This window comes from Mustela putorius, unplaced genomic scaffold, assembly GCF_011764305.1.
Source record: "Mustela putorius furo isolate JIRA1106 unplaced genomic scaffold, ASM1176430v1.1 tig00003898_pilon_pilon_pilon, whole genome shotgun sequence".
NCBI classification, from domain to species: domain Eukaryota; kingdom Metazoa; phylum Chordata; class Mammalia; order Carnivora; family Mustelidae; genus Mustela; species Mustela putorius.
The window spans coordinates 13,813,275-13,837,308 of record NW_025422047.1 but is presented as its reverse complement, the minus strand read 5'-3'; the positions used below and the strand labels follow the sequence as shown (position 1 = coordinate 13,837,308).

The window sequence follows — 24,034 nt, the reverse complement described above, 5'->3', positions numbered from 1 at the left end:
TGGTCTTTTTCCTTATAGATAACAGATGATAACTTTGCAATTTTAATGGAAATCTAGAAAATCAAGTATGGTAAGAATAGTCTTCTCTTTCCAATAGAATGAAGGAGGGAGGGAGTTCATATTCTTGGTGAAGTCTATGGGGAAAATTCCTCTACAGGTAAAACTAACCCTAGTACACAAAATTAATCTAATTCTTGGTCATTACTAGGTCATCTAGATTAGTCTAGGATAGAGAGTTGCTAATGATAGAGCATAAGGAAGAGAAGTTTATGAATTGATAATCTATGGATTAAAAGAATTCTACCTCTTTTACATCATTTAAAAAGGGAAGTTACCATGATGGCCCTTTAAGGAAATGGCAGAGAATCCAAGTCTACTCCCATTTGGCACACAAATGAGCCATTCCATAATAATATTATCTTGACTGTGAAAAGAACAGAATCTTTGTTTACACATAAGCTGGAAAACTTTTAAATAAAAATCCTGAGAACGGAGAGTGTACTACAGTACACTCTCTGAGGCCAAATTATGACCTCAGTTATATCAAAGACAGTACAGAGAGCCCCAAAAAGAGATAAGAAAGGGACAAAGAGAAGAGACAGGAAAACAAAGTCACCAGAGAAATGTTTGGCAGAAGCCCAGCACAAGCCTGACATCTTCCCCCGAGGCCTCCTGCCTGTCTGCAGAACCACCACTCAGCTACCACCTGCTACTCTTGCCTGAGAGAAATGCCAGGGAACCCCTCCCAGTGCTTCATCAATACCAAATGTGTCAAGATAAATAGGTCCATACAAACCCATACCGCATGGTTCTCCAAAGACGCTTCTTCATGTAAGAACAGGATTTCTCACTTGTAAGAGTCACAAAATAGGGAATTATATTGTAATTGAGACTGTGCTAGTCCCTGAAAGTATCTTTTTTTGTTTGTTTGTTTAATGAATACATTTTCTTTTTTTTAAATTTTTTTAATTTATTTATTTATTTGAGAGGCAGAGATCACAAGGAGGCAGAGAGGCAGGCAGAGAGAGAGAGAGAGAGAGGAGGAAGCAGGCTCCCTGCTGAGCAGAGATCCCGATGTGGGACTCGATCCCAGGACCCTGAGATCATGACCTGAGCCGAAGGCAGTGGCTTAACCCACTGAGCCACCCAGGCGCCCCATGAATACATTTTCTTAAACACATTGGCACTGTCCCATTGAAACCAATAATTCTCTACTTCTTGACATGTGTGTTTGTTTAAATAAAAGATAAGCATATATTTACTTATAGTAAATAGAGAAAAAATACTCCAACAGCTTGGTATAGTCGATGTGTAGAAGAGGACAAGGATTCAGGCATGCCCTATTGCAATCTGCGGCCACAAACTTGCTTTGTCACCTTAGGACAATATCTTAACCTTTATGGGTCTCGGGTTCTAGAACTATAAATTGAGAGAGTGGGAAATTTATAAGGCTGTTTGTTTGACCATCTGTGTTTCTTTGTTAATTTGTTGATCTGTGATCTATCCACACCAGTTAAGTCCAAAATGGCATTCTGGAAACGCCCTCTTGAGAGTCAATTACAAGATGTGGTACTGAGTGAAGGAAACATTGATGATTTTATGTACTTTAAAAAAAAAGAAAAAGAAAGCTTTACTCTCCCCAAGTCAACTAAATATATCCTAAGACCCTTGACCTCATCTCTACCAAGAACATCTGATGTGATCCTTATCATTTGATTTAAAGAATTTTGAATCTTAGAATTTTATACATGATAGCACCAGATGGTACAACATAGATAATTTCCCTTGACTCTTAGATTTTAGAGATGGGGAAACTACAATGCAGTAGCAAGAATAGTACCAGAGTCTAGATCCCACAATTTGTGCTTAGTGATCGAAATTCCCATTGCCAGAATCTACCTTTAGAACTTGAGTTGGCTCATGGTTGGGCCTTGAGGATTCCAGTGAGGATCACCAGTAGGCTTTTGTTTCAATAGCTCACATGCTCAATGGCCAGGAAAAGGTTAGTAAAATAAATGGATACCATATCATCATCTAACCAAGAAATCGCATTCTTGATCATCTTCAGACCACCATCCTGAGGACACCAGTTTTCCTTGAAATACTTATAGATAAAGGAGGCAAAATCAAGGTAGATATGAAGTCAGCCTCCAGTATAGTCTGTTTCTTGTTATTGGTGACCTTGTGTAGTTCCCTGCTGCACTGCATCAGAGTTGGTCGGTGTAACCAACAGAATACAGTGGGTGAGGGGATACCATCCCCTCTACTCCTAAGAAGTTAAGTAGTTCAAGATCTTCTAGGCTCTATTGTTCTTTCAAGGCTTTATTTTTATGTGACTGAACAGGTTCTAGAATCTTTTTAGGAATTACATTCTGTAATAACAATTATATCTTGATCATTTTTTTATGTAAAACTTTAGTGCAAAAACTTATATATGCACAAAATCTCTCATTTCTTCATCGGTTAAAAATAAAATTAATTTGGGGTACCTGGGTGGCTCAGTTGGTTAAATGTCTGTCTTCAGCTCAGGTCATGATCCCAGGGTCCTGGGACTGAGTCCCTCATTGGGTTCCCGGCTCAGTGGGGAGTCTGCTTCTCCCTTTCCCCTTCCCTCACTGCTTGTGATCTCATTCTCTTTCCCACTGTCTCTCTCTCAAATAAACAAATAAAATATTTTTTAAAAAATTAAGTTAATTTGGTTCCTGATATCTGTTATAAGACAGATGAGAAATCTAACCTCGGTTATTACTGAAGCCTCCTCCTCTCCATCCTTCAGCATCTGACCATGGTTTTAGTTATTGTCAAAGCAATGGAGAGGGCTTCTGGCCTTTAGTTCCTACCCTGGCCCTTTACATGCTTATTGTCTGATACCACAGCATGTTTCCTTCAGACCCAAGCTGGGCCACGTACTTGCAGTGGTGGGAGGAAAACCAAGGGGAGAACAAACACTGCACAATATCTCAACATATCATCCTAGGGCAGGCAGTCAGAGAACAAATTAAATGTTAAGAAAAACAGAAAAGAAGTAAGCAACATGGTGCCAGCCTTCGGGTTTCTTAAACACTCAATGGGAAACAGGGAGTGTAGAAACAACTAACCAAGGAATAGAAGTACGGCATTTTAGGAAGTATCATTTAAATTGCAGGGGCTGAAGGAATCAACAGAAAGAAATGACCAAAGTGGAGTGGGCTTAATAATACTAAACATATGTATATATAATCCCTCACATTTGTATGTATATGTAATGAATGTGACATTACACATTACATTACACATGTAATGTGACTTTTCTCACATTTATAATTTCATTTGAGATACTCTTTACCACGAGGTTGCAGAACAGATGTTAACAGATGAGGAAACTGGGACTCTGCTAGCTTTGGTGGCTTGTTCAGTGTCTTCGATCTGGTTAGCAGAGAAACAGAAAGCTGAGCCCAGCTCTCTTCCTACCTAGTCCTTTCTCTGGCCCCTCTTCCACTTCCATGGGGAACTGGTTCCCTGGAGGTAAGTTCTAAAGCAGGTTGGAATTCTCAACATCAACAAAGGAAAGAGGCATCTAAGAGTGACATGGAGCACGGGTGGCCATGGGAGAGCTTGAAAATATATGAGAAGGAAATGATCAAGTAGGTGGATGGTTCTGCATATAAAATAGAAAAGCCAGGGTGTGAAACACTGAAAGAATGCCAAGTGGTGATCAAGGGAACCATTGATCTTAGATGGTAAATTCTCCCCTCCTGCCCTGTGACTAAGATATTTATCTCCTACATCTTTTCAAACTGAATAAACAAAGAAAACACCACTATCTTCATGTAATATATCATCCAAAGTAGACATATACAATCTCTCTTGGCCCCCTTCTAAACCATAGTCACAGTGAGTGACATCATTCTCATTTCCTAGTCTCTGGGTTCTATATCTAAAGTTTATATGCTGGTCTGGACCACGCAGATGGAGGTGAAGTCTTTAAGAAGGGCATCATATCCTTTTGCCATTACGCTTCTGTAATTCTTAGCAATATTTGACATGGCGATGCACACTGACCCCGGATAAAACCGTGAGAGCTTCAGGGGGGTGTTACTCAAGGCAGTTTCTCCCATACAGTACAAAGACAGAGATGGAGTTCAGGAGATGGTGTACTGTATCTCTAAGTGGAAAAGACAGAAGGTCTCCAAAGGAACAACTGAATGGAGAGCCGATTTAGGATAAGAAACCGGAAGTATACAGTGAACTGTTACAGTGTTGTGATGCTGTGTTAATCTTTTCATAAATATTTTGGGTGGCCTGGAGCTTTGGTGTTGGGAATCTATTCTGATTTCTGTGCTTACAAATAAGAAAGTTATTAGCAGATGAAAAAAAAAAGCACAACTCTACTGATATGCAATTTCTGCCCATACCCCCTTGCTCTCAACATTGTTATCTATTTTAATAAGCAACAGTATTTTGGCAAATGAAAATTCTCAAAATCCTCAATCATGCCCGTATCCCAAAGCCTGGACTTAGTTGGAAAGGTTTATGCCTCTGACTCAGTAGAGCTGGTTATCCTCTTTAATTGGATTGATGGCGACAATTGTAATTACCTTAGATGAGATTGCCTGTAATGTAATTATGCTTCCTTCATCAGCCTGAGCCGGACTTGTGGAATACATACAGAAGATGCCTCCAATTACTGAGAGGTTAAGGAGAGCATCACATTGCTTCACAAATCATGTTTGTTACTATATAGAATTTCAAAAATTATGTCGGAAGCTGAAGGAATTAGTCCTCTAAAGCAGCTTTTCTGATCCAAAGATGTTCCTGTATGAGCTAGAATGTAGAATGAAATGGCTAGGTTCCAGAACTATATTTTTACTTGGATTAAAAGCATATTTTAAGGACAAGACATAGAGTACCAATAGTAAACTGTATTTTCTCACTGTTTTGTTACTACTTTCTATTTATAAACAATGACTGCATCTTAAAAGACATTTAAAAAAATACAGTACCACTAGTAATGTTTAACTTGATTTTTTGGTATGATTTGAAAAGTTACAGTTCCTAAAACTAACGTAATAAATAACAGGAGGTAATTTTAAAATACTACTCTTTATGATAGATGGAGCTATAATTAATACCTAAGGAGCCAGCTGCTTACTACAATAATGCCTCTCTCCTATTTTCCAATTAACACATGGAGAACTTTAAAATTTTTCAATTGGAAGCCCAGCCTCGAAACAGGACAAGTCTGCCAAACGTACTGCAAACACATGTAGTTTAGGAGAAATGGCACATACTGGAAATCCACCCCAATCTTATTAACTTTAGCATTGCTCTCATTAAAAATAGAGCTGCTTATGGGTTTTTCCTTCTGAAGCATATGAAACATAGAATTTGGAAATGTGCCCTTTTGAAAAACTTATTCCTGTATTCACAAACCAGATGGTGCACATCAAATGCATCCTGATTTCCTAATGAAATAAAAAAAAAGGATTCCTATTGTGTTCTTTAATAAGATTAACGCATCCTCAATTGCTACTTTGGACAGATACTCCTAGAAAGTTAAACGACTTGGCTAATGCTGTCCTGCTGGACCTGGACAGGAAGGCCTCGGCTGAGTTAAAGAGCTGGGGCCATGCTGAGGGGCACTCTGCTTTTAATTTCTCCAAAGTAGGCTCTAGGAGAGGTGCAAGCCCCGCCACAGCTGCTGCTCAGAAAGAAACCTTCTGTCTCTGCATATCAGAAACCAAGAGTCTGCTATTTCATAAAAGAGCTAATCAAGCAAAAAAAGAGAGAGAGACTCTCTCTGTGCCCCCATTCTCTCTCCCTCTCTCTGTCTGCCTCCCTCCCTCTGGTCCACTGCTTGGTCGAGCCATCAAATCATATCTGTAGGGTGCTTTCATCACTAACACCACCAACAAAAAAATAATTTTAGGCACCATTTGAATGTCACACTCACAACTTTGAAACACCATACCGTTAAAATATACCCAAAGCCAATAACATTATGCTGGGTTTTTCCAACAAATCAGAGAAGAGTATAATGTTGCTTACCTTGGAGAAGGTTGGCTTGTGTGGCCAAAATCTGAAAAAAGCAAAGAGAAATGGATTAATTTTCTATTACTTCTCACTTTTGCCACCATGATACTGCATTGAACTAGCTATGGTATGTCTACTAATTTAGAAAATCCACATTTCATTTTCTCTTGCTTGAAGGAATAGAATGGTTTAAGCCAAGTTGGGTTCTAACCTGAACCCAGTTGCTCTATTTAATTCCACTATTAAATTAGGAATATGTTCGGCCAAGGAAAAGCATCCATCAATAGACTGGAATAAAAATACTGTGGTTGTCAAGACACTGTAGTTGTAAAACTTTATTATTTACTTTAACTTTCAACATCTTGAAGATCTCTGAACCACTACGTCTTTTTTTATCTCTCTCCACAGTGAAGAAAATTTTCTCTTTGTGCCGAAACACCCTGTTTCATGAAATGCAACATCGTATCTCATTTTTCTTCATGAACTGCTCTAATCTAACAGCTGGGCTGGAAGAGCACACATTATCAACAGGTTCAGTCATATAACACCCCAAACTTAGAAATAACAAGTTGGAAGCTTCACATCCTACAAAATAAATCAGTTACCCTATCAATTCTATAAGCCTCGGAGTCTCAAAATTGAAGGAAGGTATTTTGAACAGCACTGTGCAAAAGCTGTTGCTGAGTTAGGTGTTCAGTTAAGCTGAACAGCATGCCATGTTCCTAGTTTCCTTTGCAGAAGCATTTATTTTACATTTTAAATATGCATACCTTCTAACTTGGGCGAGGAAAAACTTAATTTAAAATAACACCACCACCACCAAGTGATGCTATGGTTGATCAATACTTCGAGATTTGAAAAAGTTTTCCTCAAATGTCACATACTTCCCTGGGACCTGGGAACTTTCCCTCCCTTTAAGGTGTAAGATTGCTTTTCTTCTTGCTGTTTTGCCATTTAAAAAAAAAAAAAAAATCCCCCCCAAAACAACAACAAAACCTATTTAACAAACTGCTACCAAATCCATCTAAAGGTTAGCATTCTTTTTATTTTAGTGCTACTTCTTAATGGGCAAAAATTGATTGATTAGTTCACCTAGAACATTCTTAGCCTTAGGGCCAAAACAGTATTTTGTATACAAAAGTAGACTGGATTTTAAAAAGAAAAAGAAAATCAACATTCCAGAATACAGTGAGATTCAAAAATGGAAGAAAATAGAAAAAGCAAATTTGGAAAGCATATCAAAACTCTTAAATATATTTAAAAATCTAATGAATGTGTTTTAAGTTGTATTGAACACTGGCTTTCCTTCTTAGCTGGAAAGGTACTTACACTAAAAAGTCCAATTCATCTGGAGAGTTAATATAGTAAACATCAGAATCACCTTATTTTCCCCAAACTCCATATACATTTTGAGAAAAAAAATAAAGGCAATTATTTTTCCTATAAATCCACAACCTCTATTACTTCCCTTTCCCTCCACCACCATCGCCCTTCCACATTGACTTTGAAACTAATTTTAAGAAGAGGATTCTTTAAGCGGAAAGTTTGTTGACCTTTCAGAAAAGACAAGAGGTGAAAGAGAAGCAGGTAACTCCTTGCCACTGGCTAAAACAAAGTGAGTGAACCTGTATAATATTAATTCTCTTATGCCCCGATCTTATCTCTGACCCTCTTCTACCATTTATTGTTTGGGAATCTGGAAGTACCATGCCCCCAGCACAATAATTTATACTTAGGAGAAGTGATTTTTAAACTTAAGTGTGCATGCAGATTCCTTGGGGTGCTTCTTAAAAATGCAGATTCCTGAGTTCCACTTCAGCTCAACTTAATCTGAAAGACTCAAGGGTCAGTGCCCAGGAATGTTCATTTTCAATAACCTTTCCAGGCACCTATGACTGGGTGGCCATTTTGAGAAATACAGACTTAGATATGAAAAGTGATCATTGGCTGCAGCAAGTGCCAAAGCCTTGGATGGATAAGGTATATTAAACTGATACCCAGAGAGTAAAAATTTAGTACTTTTAGAATGTGTTTGAACTTGTGACCATCAATTTACTATATATTGCTATATACATAAGATGTCATAAAGGATCCTAATGGTCCTATATCTATTATAGCCTATAATAGATACACATAAAATAAAGAGAAAGGAATCCAAGCATAATACTAAAGAAAGCCATCAAACCACAAATGAAGAGAACAAGAGAAGAAAATGGAACAGAAACTACAAAAACAACCAGACAATTTAAAAATGGTAGTAAGTACATACTTATCAATAACTACTTTAAATGTAAATGGAATAAATGCTCCAATCAAAAGGCAAGCTGACTGAATGGATAAAAAACAAAAACAAAAATAAGACCCATCTATATGCTGTCTTCAAGAGACTTACTTCAGACCTAAAGGCACATACCGACTGAAAGTGAAGGGATGAAACATACATCATGCAAATTGAAGAAAAAAAAAGCTAGGGTAGATTTTTTTTTTTTTTAAATGGGGTAGACTTTAAAACATGTAAAGAGAGGCAGAAAAGGGCATTACATAATATAGAGAGATTAGTCCAACAAGAGGATATAACAATTGTAAATATCTACACATCCAACATAGGAGCACCTAAATACACAAAGAAAATGTTACCAGACAAAGAGAGGGAAATTGACAGTAATACAATAGTAGGGGATTTTAACACCTCACTTACATCAGTGGTTAGATCAACAAGGAAACAGTGGTTTTAAAAGCCACATTAAACTAAATGGCCCTAATAGATAGATACAAAACATTCCATCCAAAAACAACCAAATATACATTCTTTTCAAGTACACATGAAACATTCTCCAGGATACACCACATATTATGCTGCAAAACAAGTCTCAATAAATTTAAGAAGACTGAAATCATATTAAGCATCTTTTCTGAACATGATGGTATGAAACTTGAAATCAATTACAAGAAAAAAACTAGAAAAGACACAAACACATGGAAGTCAAACAATATGCTACTAAGCAAAGAAATTGAAGAGGGAATTAAAAAAATACACAAAGACAAAAGAAAATGAAAACAAAAGGGTCTAAAATCTTCAGGATGTAGCAAAAGCAGTTATAAGAGGAAAGTTCATAGGCATACAGGCCTACTTCAGGAAACAAGAGAAATCTCAAATAACCTAACTTTGCACTTAAAGGAGCTAGAAAAAGAACAAACAAAGCCCAAAGATAGCAGAAGGAAAGAAATAATAAAACTTAGAGAAGAAATAAATGAAAGAGACTACAAAAATAACAGAAAAGATCAATGAAACCAAGAGCTGGTTTTTTAAAAAAATAAATAAATAAACCAACTGAGAAAACTTTAGCTAGACATATCAAGGAAAAAAAAGAGAGAGGACTCAAAATCAGAAATGGAGGATGAGCTATAACAACTGACACCACAGAAATACAAAACATTATAAATATCAATATTATGAAAAAATTATGTACCAACAAGCTGGACAAGCTAGAAGAAATGGATAAATTCTAGACACATGCAATTTTCCAAAACTGAATCAGGAAGAAATAGGAAATTTGAACAGACCCTTTACTAGCAATGAATTGGCAGGCAATCAAAAAATTCTCAATGAACCAAAGTCTAGGACCAGATGCCTTCACAGGTGAATTCTACTGAACATTTAAAGAAGAGTTAACACCTATTCTCTCAAACTATTCCAAAAATAGAAAGGGAAAGAAAACATCCAAATTCATTCTACAAGCATTATCCTGACACCAAAACCAGAGAAAGACACTATACAAAAAAGAAAACTACAGGTTGATATTTCTGAAGAACAGAGAAGCAAAAATCCTCAAAAAATATAAGCAAAAACTGAATTCAATACATTAACAAAAATAATTCACCCCAAGGAAAGATAAAAACAATATGACCATTTCAATAGATCATTTGACAAAATGCAACACCCATTCATGATAAAAACTCACAACAAAATGGGTTTAGAAGGAACACAGCTTAAGAAAATAAAAGCCATATATGAAAAACCCACAACAGACATTATACCTACTGAAAACATATCCTCTAAGATCAGGAATGAGACAAGGATGTCCAGTCTCACCACTTTTATTCAAGATAGTACTAGCTATACCAATTAGACAAAAAAAAAAAAAAAAAAAAGATCAAAAGATCAAAATCTGTAGCATCAAAAGGAGAAAGTAATCATCACTACTAGCAGAAGACATGATACTATATACAGAAAATCCTAAAGACACAACCCAAAAACCACTAGAACTGATAAATAAATTCAGTAAAGTTGTAGGATACAAAATTAATATATAGAAATTTGTTACATTTCTATACAGTAGGAGAAAAAGAAATCAAGAAAGCAATCTCATGCACCAAAAAGAATAAAGTACCAAGGAATAAATTTAATCAAGGAGGTAAAAGATCTGTATTCTGAAAACTATAAAATATGGATGAAATAAATTCAAAACAACATAAATAAACAGAAGGACATACTGTGCTCATGGATTGGAAGAACAGTGTTGTTAATATGCCTATACTATCCAAAACAATCTACAGATTCAATGAAATCCGTATCAAAATAAGACTGGCATTTTTCACAAAACTTGAACAATTAATTCCAAAAATTAATTCTAAAATTCCATGGAACCACAAAAGACCTTTAATAGCCAAAGCAATCTTGATAAAGAAAAACAAAGAAGGAGGTATCACAAGGCCCAGATTTAAAGATATACTACAAAGCTACATTAATTAAAACAGTATGGTACTGGCATGGATATAGACACATAGATAATGGAATGAGATAGAAAGCCCAGAAATAAATCCACACCATATGGTCAATTAAATTACAACAAAGGAGGCATAAATATGTGATGGGGAAAAGAGCATTTTCAATAACTGGTGTTGAAAAAACTGGAGAACTCATGCAAAAGAATGAAAAGGGACTATTTTCTTATACCATACACAAAAATAAATAGATCAAAGACCTAAATGTGAGATCTGAAACCATAGGCAGTAACTCGTGGACATTGGCCTTAGCAACATATTTATGGATAGTCTCCTTGGTTAAGGAAAACAAAAGCAAAATAAACTATTGGGATTATACCAAAATAAAAAGCTTTTGCATAGTTAAGGAAACAATAAATAAAACAAAAGGCAACTAAGTAAATGGGAGAAGATATTTGCAAATGATACATCTGATAAGGGGTTAATACCCAAAATATATAAAAAATTTATACACCTCCCCCACTCAACACCAAAAAATCCCTAAGCTATGCAATTAAAAAAATAGGCAGACAACCTGATTAGAAATTTGTCCAAAGAAAACATTCAGATGGTCAACAGACACATGAAAAGATGCTCAGCATCACTAACCATCAGGGAAATGCAAATCAAAACCATAATGAGATATCAGCTCACACCAGTCAGAATGGATAGTGTCAAAAAAAAAAAAAAAAAAAAGAAAGAAAGAAATAACAAGTATTGGCAAGTATTGGTGAGGATGTGGAGGAAAGAGCACACTTGTGAACTGTTGATGGGAAATGGTGCAATTACAATGGAAAATGAGGTTCTTCAAAATACTAAAAATTGAAACACCACATGACCCAGTAATTCTGCTATGGGACATATATCCAAAGAAAACAGTAACATTGTTTTAAAAAGATATGCACTTGTATGTTTATTGCATCATTATTTACAATAGCCAAGATATGGAAGCAACTCAAATGCCCATCGATAGATCAATGGATAAGGAAAATGTGGTATAGATATACAATGGAATACTGGCCATAAAAAGGAATGAGATCTTGCCATTTGTGACAACCTAGAGGGTATTACACTAAGTGAAGTAATTCAGATATAGAAAGACAAATATCAAATGATATCACTTATATGTGGAATCTAAAAAACAAAATAAACACACACAAAAAGCAAATAGACTCTTAACTACAGTGAACAAACTGGTGGTTGACAGAGGAAGAGTGTGAGGGATGGGTGAAATAGATAAAGAAGTATAAACTCCCAGTTATAAAAACAAACAAGTCACAGAGATGAAAAGTACAGCATAGGGAATATAGTCAATAATATTGTAATAACATTGTATGGTAATGGTGACTACATTTATCATGGTAAAGCACTGAGTAATGTACAGAATTACTGAATCAATATGTTGTACATCCGAAACTAATATAACATTATAAGTCAATTATACTTCAATAAAAAAATGATTTACTGAACTAAGATATACAAAGTGACTATTTAAAGTATAAAAAAAAAAGATAATATACAGTGTTAGAGTCAAAACAGTGGTTACCTGGGTGGTGGGAGGGGATATCTAGAAGGCAGCATAGATGAGGGAACTTCGAAGTTGTTGGTTACACAGGTGTCTTCAGTTTCAGAAAATTCATTAGGCTGAATATTAATGGGGACCTTATTCATTGTATACCTCCAGATAAGTCATAGAATCCTTGAAGTTTACAGTTGGAAGGCCTTCAGAAAATAATTTTCCCAGTCTTTTCATTTTTTTTCAGGTGAGGAAGCTTTTATGTAGAGAGATTAACTAGCTTTACGATTATTTTATAAATGGGGTGATGTGAAATATTAATGGAAAATTTTAGTTGTGATCTTAGATAATTCCCAGGTGCCTGCTTAATTTTTACCCCTTCTCAGTTTAAATGGAAATATCCATAAAAAGACCTATGTAAGTAAATACAATTAATCATAATCAATCATGTACTGTCTTGGATTCGCTTAGAACCAAAATACTGAAATCGACACATGGCATGCTGCTGGTTCTAATTTTCCATCAATTCATGACACACTTCATGCTTTGCTTGTGACAACACAAGCCCTTCAACTTCCTATTTTAATTAATGTTATGAAAGGCATTGACATGTCCATAGACCTGCCATGAAGTTCCTGAGTGTGGAGTGACCCTTTCTGATACATATAGATTGCATAAATAATAATAAACATAATCACTTTCTTTGTTTTGGCCTCAGTATGTCACTTCCTTTATCTATAAATGTTAGATTCAGACTAGATGATATATAAGAAACTAACAGAATGATATAATTATGTTAAAACAAAAGGACTAGAATAAAGATGCCAACTTTTAATTTAAAACATATATAAAATTATTTGAAAGATGATCATCTCTCCTATCACTACCATCTGACTGAAAAGGAAAATTTTAACACTAAAAGCATAGGAAGCACATAATTTCAAAATAAAGACCACTCTTCAATTGTTAAAAAAAACTTTGTAAAATACTTTATTTCCCTTATGGTTCCATGTTGCTCTAGATTCAAAATAACTCGGTCACTGACCAACAGCAATCTATGAACTATTTTGGGGGGGAGTTTTCCTACAAAGAACTTAAGGACAGCATTTCCCTAGGTATATTTGATACGACCCTCCTGCCCTGATATGCTTCTAAATAAAGGATTTCCTGGTTTTAGACCAAAAGGATGTGGTATAGGTGGTGGGTGCTTCACAGTATAATCCCCTTTCAGAAATTCTTAGTGAAATATTACAGATTTAGAGTTCTCTCTTTTTAAAATATTTGTTTATATATTTTGAGAGAGAGTTCATGCACAAGAGTATGCAGTGGGGAGAGTCAGAGGGAGAGAGAGGGTTTTAAGCAGACCTTGTCTGAGCATGGAGCCCAACATGGGGCTTGATCTCATGACCCTGAGATCACAACCTGAGATTACAACCTGGCCTGAAACCAAGAGTCTGATGCTTAACTGACAGTGCCCCAAAGGCACACCCAGAGTTCTTCTAAAATAAGGCAAAATGTTATCTTTATTTTATCCATCATTCAAAAAATTTATTTACCTCAGAAGGTATTTTTTGCATATCGGGACCCTTTAACATTCTCCAAACCTGGTGTTCTGCATATCACTCTCTCAAAAAGTATTCTATGATTTTTCCCTAAATCAGAACTACATCCTGAAATGCCAGCTATAGTTAACCGGCCCACCATTCTCCCACTCCCTAATGGTAACTTTGGAGGAATCTTTGACCTACACTCAAGAAATATGAATTAAGAGAATTGGAAGGGAGTCAACACTGCAGGTGGCAGGTCACAAAGCCAGTCCAGAATCAAGCCCAGGAGGAGAGTAGGTCTTTATAAGGGAAATGGAGTCCTCCTACCCCCATCAGGGCAAGCTGTATCTTTCAAGTCGGCTTTATTCCTGACAATTTTGAAAAGTTCAGCTATGTGTAAGGACACCAAAAGAACAGTGGCTTAAACAAGATAAGTTCTATTTTCCCCTGGTATGTATAATTACATCGTCATGGTCAGTGGTTCTCAAAGTGCAGCCCCAGGGAAGGAGCATCAGTATCATCTGGGAACTTGCTAGAGAGGCAATTTTTTTTTTTTTTTATTTAAAGACTCTCCCCTTGCCAAGCACTTTGGGTGATTCTGATACTAAACTTTCAGAACCAGTGGTCTAGAGGTAGTTGGTCCAAGGCTGGAATGAAGATTATGTCCAAGGGGCCTTCCAGGATCCCTTGTCTTCTGATGCTTCCCTCACTATACCCTCAGAGGATTCTCTTTTACATATCAACCCAAATGACTTGCTGCCACATGTGTTCAGTCACAATGCCCATGCTCTTTTCCTCAGGAAACACTGTCCAAACCAGACTCCTCCTCTGAGTTCTTCTGTCAAAGGTCTGGTTCAGGTCCTATTAGCTATCCTGGACTGGGCAATGGCCTCCTAGTTGCCTCTGTTCTGCCTATGGATTCTCTTCAACCTATCTACCCCCACCTCACTAGCAGAATTATCTTTTTTTTTTTTTTTTAAATGTGACATTTGTCTCTTACTCAACCACTATCTGAATCCCATGGCAAAGCTTAAACTCTACGATGAAGGTGGCACATTTTAATACCTGGTTATTTTTCTTCTCAGTTCTCTGTTAGTCCCTCACCTGGACACTTTCTGGATCCCAGTTACAGTAAACCATTTCCAGATCTGACCATGTTGCTTGGTCCTACGTGCCTTTGCACTGTTGTTCCTCTTGTTTAGAATGCTGTGTTAGGACTCCTCTCCACACACACTCATCCTCAGGCATACTTCTTCCAACCTTATTTTTCACTCATAAACACCCGCTCATTCCTTGAAATCTAACCTATACAACACATCTGTAGGGTCTTTTTCAATGTCCCCAACCATGGTTCCTTGCTTCCTTGTGCTCTTCTTGTAGGTATTCCTACCTATTCTGGAATGCTCATCATGTTGTATTATAATTTTTTGTGTACAAGTCTACCTCCCACATTAGATGACACTTCTTGGAAGCAGGCACTGTTACTTATTCAATAAACATTAAATGCCCACTTTGTGCCAGGAAGTTCATATCCTAAAGTGTAAAGCTTAGCACAGTTCAAAGCATAAGTGAACGAATGTTTTCTATAAATTCTCTCAAGGATGTAATGATTGCAATTAACACTTATTTACAATATACCTGGGTTGTCCTTGAGAAACACACTAAGTAACTTAGTTGTTAGTAACGTTTTGGATTTGGCCACTTCAGAAGTGAGAAAGAATTTTCAAAGGAAGTACTGGACTTTAAAGAGCAAAAGAAGTAAAAAAAGAGGGGAATGAGGAAAAAAAATCCCTGGGATCAGGGCAAAAGAAATGAAATTTCTACATTCAAACCAACGGATATGTTTCTATCTGGGAAGATTGGGCAAAATGAGTTCTTTAATGATTTCAGCTCTACAGAGAAACAAATATTATCCTTCCAAGTTTGTAAGACTTAATGGCACCTGTCCCTCTTGCTGAGCAGGAGATGGTGAATTATGTTGTCTACGCACTGATGAATTTAAATTTCCTCAGGCATAGTTAACTGTGATGCCACTTCACCCTGAAATCGTTTCCTTCAATTTTTTAAAAGAAAGGAAAATGTCCTAATGTTTGAAGATTTTCTTCTGATTATTTTAAAAATGAAAATCTTTCCAGGCAATTGTCCAAATCTAAGAGCTTAAATTAAAATGCTCATTTTCAGAATTTCTCATGTAACTTCCTGTTTGGATTGAGGATATAGATCTTCTTTTGCCTAACCATGGGACAAAGAGAAATGAATGCTTCTGAAATTCCAGACCAAGTTAGAATCAAGGACACTTAGCAAAGAAAAGTGGTACTGCTATGGCTCTCAGAGAGAGGCCTAAGGGCAAGCAAATCTTTTTATGGTCTGTCCTGTGCCAAGATCTAGCTTATTGTTTATTCCATCAGTGAAAACATTCTGGAAGGTTATGTTCATTATGGTACTTTGTCACTAGTCTGAAAAGAAAAAACAATTAATGTGATAGCCAACGTTGTTACTTTTCATAATGAACCAAGCAATATATATGCAATTTTGATGCATAATTGTTGGATGTAAAGTATTATGGACTGTATTTACAATTTGTTTGTCAATTATGAAGCTACTATACAATGCAAATAAAAAATGCTACAATCTTTTCGTAATTTTCATGAAGGGCCCTTCTAGATGCAAATTTTTATTTATGTAATTTTCATAGGATGCAATTATGACGTAGTCTCCATCTCATAAGCAAGAGATTTATTGTAAACACTCTATTTAGCTTGCAAGTACCATACAGTTAAATGACTAATCACAGAAACTCAGTCCATGATCATTGACAAAAATGGCCACACTTACAGCTGAAATTAACACAGAGGAAAGTGATCTGCTTCTCACCCACACCCAGGAAATCAATCACAGCAAAATGGCCCAACCATGACTGTAAGTTTGTGATGATATAACAATTAATCTGAAGTCTGAGTCAGAAAAAAAAAAATGCTTTTCAAAGGTCCTATTTTCCCACTCCAAGTATGCTGGATACAACGAAGGGGCATTGGTCCACAACAGGGCAAGACATTCTCTCAATGTGTTTGGATGAGATGTGTCAACTCCTCTTCACATTTTTCTTACCCACTAACCCTTCTCTTATGGCCTCCCAAATCTAAAGATATTGATTTTTAATGAAATGATTTTTAATGAAATGTGCTTATGAAACAGTGATAATATTTTCCAAGCTCCTATTACTTTGACTTCAGAAATAACATCTAGTTCACATTAGGGACTTACATTATGGCTAGAAGACTCAGAAAATGTCACTAAAAATGTCAGACAGTGGGTAAGAATTGTTCCCCCATGGATTTTACTCCTACCCCTGCAAAGTCTATTATTTTATACTGACAAATGTTGGGGTCTTTTGGCATATGTTTACTATAATTAGTTCTCCTTCCTGTTCTCCACTGTGGATCTTTCAAAAAGTCACTCTCCTCAAGTTCTCTCTCTCCTACCATATTTCTTATCAGTGTCAGTAGATAATCTTGTTCCTTCAAACCCAGAGACACTAGAAGTCAATACATGGGAACTCTCTCAACATCCTGAAACTTCTCTGTCCACTTCCACATCCCATTCGTCATCTACATATTTATGCCTTTACCCATCCTCCCCTGCTTCTCTCCTGATAAAATGAAAGAGGCATTTCTCTTTCAGTCTAAAGCTTTCAACTTTGAGTACATCTTTCCCATCAAGATCTCAAATTTAAAAAAAAAAAAAAGAAAGAAAACTTTCTATCAGCCTTTCTACTCCTCAGATATCAAACATCTTTAAAGAATTGCTTCCAATCCTTATTCTGTGTTAGCCAGACCATTAAAAGGACCCTCCAACAAAACATTTCTCCTGGTATTCATGTCCCTTGTTTACTTACCTCTCTCTGAAGCTGAGCAGGACTTATAACTTACTTCTGGGCCAAAAGTATGCAATCAAGTGTCATCATATAACTTTTTTGAGTTTATGTCAAAAGAACTTTTGCCTCTCCACCTGGATCTCCTGCAACACTTGCTCTTGGAGAAGCTAGCTGCCATATATACAATCAAACCAACCTGAGATTATGGCACTATTACAAAACCCAAACTGGCTATGTAGAGAAGTAGAGTGGAGAAAGAAAGCACTGCCTACCCAGCCCCCAGTAGTTCCCACCAACCCCGATGAGGCACCTGCCTTATGAGTGAGGAAGTCTTCTTAGACATTTAGCTTAATTGAACCTTCAGATAATAGCAGTTCTGCTCATGATCTGACTTCAACTGTAGGAGAGATCCTATATTAGTTTCCTAGGAATGCTATAATTTCTGCTGCTTAAAGACAGCAGAAATTTATTCTCTTACAGTTCTGAAGGCTAGAAGTCTAAAATTAAGTATGCTCCCTCTGAGACTCTGGAAAGAATCCTTCCTTGCCTTTTCCTAGCTTCTGATGGTGACCATAAATCCTTGGCATTCCCTGGATTATAGCTGCATCAATCCAATCTCTGCCTCTGTCATCACAGGGCATTGTCCCTGTGTGTGTCTTTCCTTCTTGTCTAAGAATGTCAGTCATGTTGGGTTAACCGCCCACTCTACTCCAGGATGACTTCATCTTAACTATATCTATGAAGACCTTATTTCTAAATAAGACCACATTTGGCAGTATTGGGGATTAGGACTTCAACATCTGTTTTTGAGGGCACAATTCAGCCCATAACAGAGCCCCCTGTAGATCTCTCTAGCTGAACTCAGTCAACTGACAAAACTATGAGAGATAACAATACATGGTTGTTTTAAACCACAAGGTTTGAGGGTGATTTGTCCCATAGCAATGGGTCACCAAAATGCCTTTCTTTACTGAAATCATTTCCACTAACCTCAACCTGGCTTCTGCCAACACATCCTATTGACAGGGTCACCAATGACCTCCTGGTGTTAAATCCACCAGAGGTGTTATTTCAGAAGGGTGACATAGCCTATAATCTACCTCCCTTTCTCCCTGAAGTCCATCAAAATGACCAAAGAAATTTGTATGTAAGAATAAATTAATCAACTGTCTGAAATCAAAGAAATATGACACCAGCAGACAGAAATTTGAAGTATTTTAAGAAATACTGAAAGCAGATGCAAAAACACAGCCAGAGAACCCATAGTTCAACAGGCTGAGGAGAGGGCCACTGAAATGGTGACATGTGTGGCCTCCTCAGAGCCCAGGGAAGAGCCCAGACTCTGAGTCACAGGATCAGAAGCCCCTGTCAGGGTGGCAGCCAAGGTCTCCCCCTCTTTCTTGCTCCCTCCATGCAGAACAGACATGCTCCTTCACCAACAGTAGTTATGAAAGTAAAGTTGGACCTTTCCTGGAGGGGCTCCTACCCTAGTCACTGGAGTAAGAGGGGCAAGTGGCAGTGTCCTCAATAAAGGCAGAACTCCACAGACATGGAGAGAGCAAATTAGAGAGGAGTCATCAGCTCAGCACAGGGGCAGATGCCAAGGAAAGTGTTTCCTCCCATCCACTTCTCTCCACTTACACTTTCCTGCCACCACAGTCTAGGTGGGTATGTGTCCTCAGCTGTCCAGCCACCCTCACTCCCTGAAGGAAACTTGCCCTGAGGGGAGCCTCATGTGACTAAGTTTATCCACTCACCAAGTCACTACTGATAGCGCAGAGATTTTCAGAATGAGACACACCTTTAAATTTGTATTTCCCAATGTGGACACTATGTCAATAGTCATTTGACATTTGGGTCCAGACATTTCTTTGTTGCAGGATCTGTCCTATGCATTGTAGGATGTAGGGCAAGTGACATTCTTGTCCTCTGCTCACAAGACGCCATAAGTACGCCTTCACCCCCCACCCCACCCCCGAGCTCTGACAACCCAAAATGTCAGCAGACATCGCCAAGTCCCCGCTTTAAGAATCCATACATGACTAACAACTGCCCCCCACACCTGCTCTCGGTTTATTACTAAGAGACTGTAAAACTCCATCTTCTAGGAAATACTGGCCAGGTCTGACTGTAACTGCCTTCTCAGCTCCTACTCCAATCTCTCAGTTCTTCCAGGAACATGACTTTCCTTCACAGACTCAGCCACAACAGAGGCCCACACGACAGAGGATGCAGACAACATCCAGATGTCAGTCTTCACACAGCACTTGCAAATGCCTGCAAGGGAAGCTCTCTGCACTCTTAAACCCACGATTTGTGGTTTCAAATACGTGCAGCTCTCATGCCAACTCAAAACTTCTCCCAGAGTAAAGACCATATCAAGCCTGAGGAGCGCAGTTTACAAAAGAGGAAAGGTAGGAGTGTGTGATTGAAAGGCGAATACCAGGGATTTGACTCAACAAGTGAAGTCAGTGGAGGAAATAAATTATTCTCTAAAGAACCAGGGTAGAAAATAGAAGAGGCTAAAATTCTTCCCCTAGACAGTAGGCCTTGCTGGAGTTTCATTTAAGCTAATTGTTCCTCTTTGAAAAGGAAGTGTTCTCAGGAGAGACAAGACTCACCCACTTTTGCTTCCAGGAGAAACCATCAGACCCCAGGTGCTGCCAGAGAGGAAGGGTAGGGTGGGAGGAACATTTGGAGGGTGAGGAAAGAAACTTCACTGGGGTCATGGCTGGAGTCTTTGGGGCTCCTTCTCAAAGGTCAACTCCAACAAAGAGGAGCAGGAGTGTGTGCTGTGGGAGGGGTAAGGATGGGGCCAAGAGGTCCCTCAGCTCAGTCTTTCCACAGGCAGTGGGGAAATTGCTCATTAGTTAGGCATCGAGTTATCTTTCTTTAATACCTTCCTCTGGAAGTAGATGCACACATGTAACCTCTCAACAGCTCTTTTCAGAGGGAACACATCTGTCCAAGTGAATCAATGTTGCCCGCTCTACGCTCATTTAGCTACACTCACTGTCATGCATGTGGAGAAGGGGAAAGTGATCCAGGCATTTTATAATATACCAAGATGTCAAAGTGGTACTTCATTAAAAACAAAACAAAACAAAAACCATTGTTCCTGCTCCAGAGCAGTGGGCAGCAAACTCTGAGCCCTCTATCTATTTGTGTCAATAAAGTTTTATCGGAACACAGCCTCACTAACATCATCTTTGGCTGCTTACAATGGCAGAATGATTAGTTGTGACAGAGACCATAGGACCCAAAAAGTCTAAAGTATTTATTATGCCCTTTACGTAAAGAGTTTCCCAGCCTGGCGCCAGAGCACTTAAGACAGAATTGTTTTTAATATTCTATCTAGTTGCCTGCTTTTTTTTTTCTCTGTGCTTTAGGTATACTTAAACAGAACATAGTTTTCAGTATAAACTGACAGTTTTTGTGAGAGATGTATTTAAATTTCTTCGCTTAAAAAAAAAAAAAAGATTTATTTATTTATTTGTCTTAAAGAGAGTTAGAGAGAGAGAGAGTAGGAGAGCCGGGAGGGGCAGAGAGAGTGAGAGAATCTGAAGCAGGCTCTACACCCAGCGTGGAGCCCCGCATGGGGCTTGATCTTGTGACCCTGAGATCTTGACCTGAGCTGAAGCCAAGAAGCTGATGACGACCCGACTGCGCCACTCAGGAACCCCAGATTTCTTCACTTTTAAACAAACAGTGCTTTTCAGAAAGGTCTGGAATGCTGCAGCATGGTCTAATGTGGACCCGCAAGTCTGAAGGTAGAACGAAGGAAGAAGAGACAAGGACTGTTGGGATGGGAGAGGCAAACACAAAGTGCTGGTTCTACTTTGCAAACCCAGGACAGAGTCAGGTGGCGTGGGGACAAGGCTGGGTGGAGGGATCCTTGTCTCTGGGAGCCCCTCACCCTCCCAGCCATCCCATATTCTTCCAGTTCTGTTCCTTTCATGGGCCCAAGGTTCCTCCAGCTGTTGGAAGGGGCTTCCTCCCCTGCTTGTCTATCCAGGAATGCCAAAGCTCTGTCTTCCTATCTGGTGATCCTCTTTCTGCTCTTCCCTTCTTTGTGCTCAAAGCCAGATCCCCTGGAGACATCCACCTCCAGCCTAGGCCTCTGGCAGCTTTCCTGGCCCACTGCAAGTGCCCTAGGGAGAACAGAGTGAATATAAACACAGGCAGGTCTTGTAAAAAAAACCTGTCAAATATCATTTTGAAAATCTCACCCTGCATTTAAATAACAGTTCTAGAACAAAACAAGTAGCAAAACAGAGTTTTCTTTGCAAATTGTTGGCTACAGGGTTGGGGGGGGGGGCTTGTGAATGCATCTGTTCTGTAGGGATTTTTGTTGAAGAAAATTCATTTAATTTGGTAAAATACTGTTACTATGAACCAGCTGCTGGTACATACGAGAGGCTTTGCTCATCGAACTCCAATTTAAAATGATCTTGTTTTAAAAGTAGTTTAATCTTCCCAAAGTGAAATCTTTCTACAATGACTGGACATCAGAACATTTGGATAATATGATGACCTTGTATTTATTTGAATTAGTGTAATATTTCACAACATATAAATCACTTTCACAGAGATGACCCTATTTGGTCTTCCAATCCAATCTGGGAGGTAGGTAAAATGTTATTCCTTTGAAAAATAAATAAATGAAGGCTCAGGGAAGTTCACGGCCTTGTTAACTAAGGCTGCACCAGAGTAGGAAGAGGACATTAACCAAGATTTTGATTTCTGAGTTCTTGGAATTTCCTCTCACACTCTTGGTATGTTTTCTAAATAGGATGCTGGTTTTCATCTCATCATGGGTCCCTGTCATTTCTTGCAAGAGGTCCCTGAATTCTTATGCCTACTAAGCATTGTCTACAGAATAAATTAAGGCTAGGCCAGACACATCCAAAGAAGTCATGGTAAATAGCATATAATTAACTCATTTAAAAGGCACCGTTTGTCATTTTTACACACAAAAAATATTAAAATTAAGAGTCCTTTTCTCCAGTTGTAGAACGACCTGCTCATTTGGGAAGTCTGGGAAAGAGTAAATAAACAGGTTTACTGAAGTTGGGTACTGTCAGGTTTCAGGGAATCGCAGAAAGCTTGGGTGGGGATGTAATCCTGAACAAAGGGTTCCCTTGGCCCCATCATTGTGTCACAAAGTCAACTGATTATAATAACTCAATAAAGAGAGGCTGTGTGCCTAGAATCTAGGGGTGTAGTCTGCAGCAAGATAAGATCCTGAGCAAGTTTCCAAACTTTTCTCAACTGGAGTTTCTGTACATATAAAATAGTACTTTCTTTACAAGGTGGCTGTAGGGGTTGAATGGGATAACCGATTTTTATAAACTGCTTCACGCAGTGCATACCACATTGTAATCATTGGATAAATTTTTGTTATTGTTTTCAATAGTACTGTTGATATCAATAATATATTTTCAGCTTCTCCGCCACCTCAGTATTTGCCCATTTCTGCGAAAAGATGCTTCATGGCTTCTGTGCTGGATGCTTGCCGAAACCTGTTATAGGAAAAGTGGTCTGTCTTTCTCTTATTTCTCACCACACAATGTTCTTGCCTCTATTAAGCTAGCAACAAGCCCCAGGCAATATTACCTTTTCAAGATGAGGACACACTCCCACATCGGGGCTGTCAGAGAGAATTTGGGGCATGTGAGCCATTTAAATGAATCAAACCTGACAAATCCGATTTACAGATTAAAATAATGTTGTGATATTTACCAAAAGTATATATAGCAAGTTAAGACACCTCCGACAGGCAGACATTGATTGCCTGTTTTAATCAGCTGGTATAATTTAGCTACCACCAGAAGCAAAATGCTTAGGAAAGGTAAATCTGATCATAAATAATTCCAGAACATTTTTGATGCATTTAAAAATGAAGTAAGACCTTTGTTCACGATTTGCTACAAGGTGACACGTCTACTACATGATGGGAGGTCACATCAGGTTTCATTTGGGTGTTAGGAGAAGATCTGACTTGACATAAACAGCTGCCAAACAAAGTGTTGAAGCAATTTCTCCAGGTGCTGGCGTATTAAGATAGACGGAGAGACGACTGAGACCCATTGCCCGCATACATTCACTCAATCTCTGACACTCCTGGGACTTTATCAATACACCCAACATTTCTGAGCAGAATCAAGAATCATGGCCTTGAAAGAAACCTCGAGAAGGTACTTCATCAAGAGACCCTGGAGCAAGGTTATTGCTTAAGAGAAGCATGGCCTGGCTTTCAAGACTGATTTGATGAATGAATGAGAAAAAAAACAACTCTTTTCACCTCCCAACCCCAGAAGC

The 24,034-nt window shown here is 38.1% G+C and overlaps 1 protein-coding gene across 1 annotated transcript in view; it reads right to left on the bottom strand.

Annotated features, from left to right (window-relative positions):
* SEMA6D (semaphorin 6D) overlaps positions 1-24,034 on the bottom strand; it is a 575,274-nt gene that overhangs the window by 166,960 nt on the left and 384,280 nt on the right. The window contains exon 4 of the mRNA XM_004751320.3: positions 6,028-6,058. The gene's annotated coding sequence lies outside the window, so the exon portion shown is untranslated. The remainder of the gene's footprint in view (positions 1-6,027; positions 6,059-24,034) is intronic.